Source organism: Gavialis gangeticus, unplaced genomic scaffold, assembly GCF_001723915.1.
Source record: "Gavialis gangeticus isolate Ggan-Ray unplaced genomic scaffold, GavGan_comp1, whole genome shotgun sequence".
Lineage (NCBI taxonomy): Eukaryota > Metazoa > Chordata > Crocodylia > Gavialidae > Gavialis > Gavialis gangeticus.
In genome coordinates, this window is record NW_017729004.1 from 60497481 (window position 1) to 60498452 (window position 972).

A 972-nucleotide genomic window follows, 5' to 3' on the forward strand; every position below is an offset into this window, starting at 1 on the left:
GACTTTTTAAATTTTATTCACAATTTGTAAAACACTGTAGAATTAAATAATAAATGCCTGACATGAGAGAGAGGCTTGCATGACAAACAGGTCCAGGGAGGTGATGCTTCCCCTCTCTGTGGCACTGGTCAAGCCGCAGTTGGAGTACGGCATTCAGTTTGGGCGCCACAGTTCAAGAGGGATGCGGAGAATCTTGAGGGTTCAGAGGAGGGCCACTCCTATGGACAGAGGCCTGCAGGCAAGGAGAGACTGAGGGACCTAGATCTCTTCAGCCTTCACAAGAGAAGGCTGAGAGGTGATCTTGTGGCTGCCTATAAATTCATCAGAGGAGGGCAGCAGGGAATAAGAGATGTTCTGTTTACTAAGGCATCCCCTGGAGTAACTGGGAACACTGGCCACAAATTGACAGAGATCAGATTTAGGTTGAAAGAACTTCTTCACAGGAAGGGTTGCCAGAATCTGGAATGGGCTTCCAAGGGAGGTGGTGCTCTCCCCTATCCTGGGGGTCTTCAAGAAGACACTGGATAAGCACTTAGTTGGGGTTGTCTGACCCCAGCACTCTTTCCTGCCCAGGGCAGGGGGTCGGACTCTGACCTACTGAGGTCCCTTCCAACCCTAACATCTATGAATGTATGACTGGGCCTGAACGCCAGTTTGCAGGTTGCTATGAAGAACTGCACCACATGGCTTTCAGCTTGCCGACCCAGGAGGAGCTGTCAACCAAGCCCTGCCATGCAGCTGGTATTAGGCTGCATGGCAGGTCTCCCCGATGCACATTCAACTTGAAAGTGTGATGGAAGCCAGCCATGAAAATGTTATGTGCTTTGTAGAATATTTTTGTGGCTGGCTTTCGGTTTTGTCATATCATTAATTGCCTGAATGTGTCTCAGGATTACTAGTTAGGGTGCAAGTAAGTGAAACATCTACACTGTCACAGAGCCAGTCATTTGAGAGGTTTTGCTACTCTAGTTC

General features: G+C 48.7%; 1 protein-coding gene across 2 annotated transcripts in view; it reads left to right on the top strand.

Annotated features, from left to right (window-relative positions):
• The window catches only part of C1GALT1 (core 1 synthase, glycoprotein-N-acetylgalactosamine 3-beta-galactosyltransferase 1), a 17064-nt gene that overhangs the window by 14433 nt on the left and 1659 nt on the right, over positions 1-972 (top strand). The gene's annotated exons all lie outside the window — the stretch shown is intronic.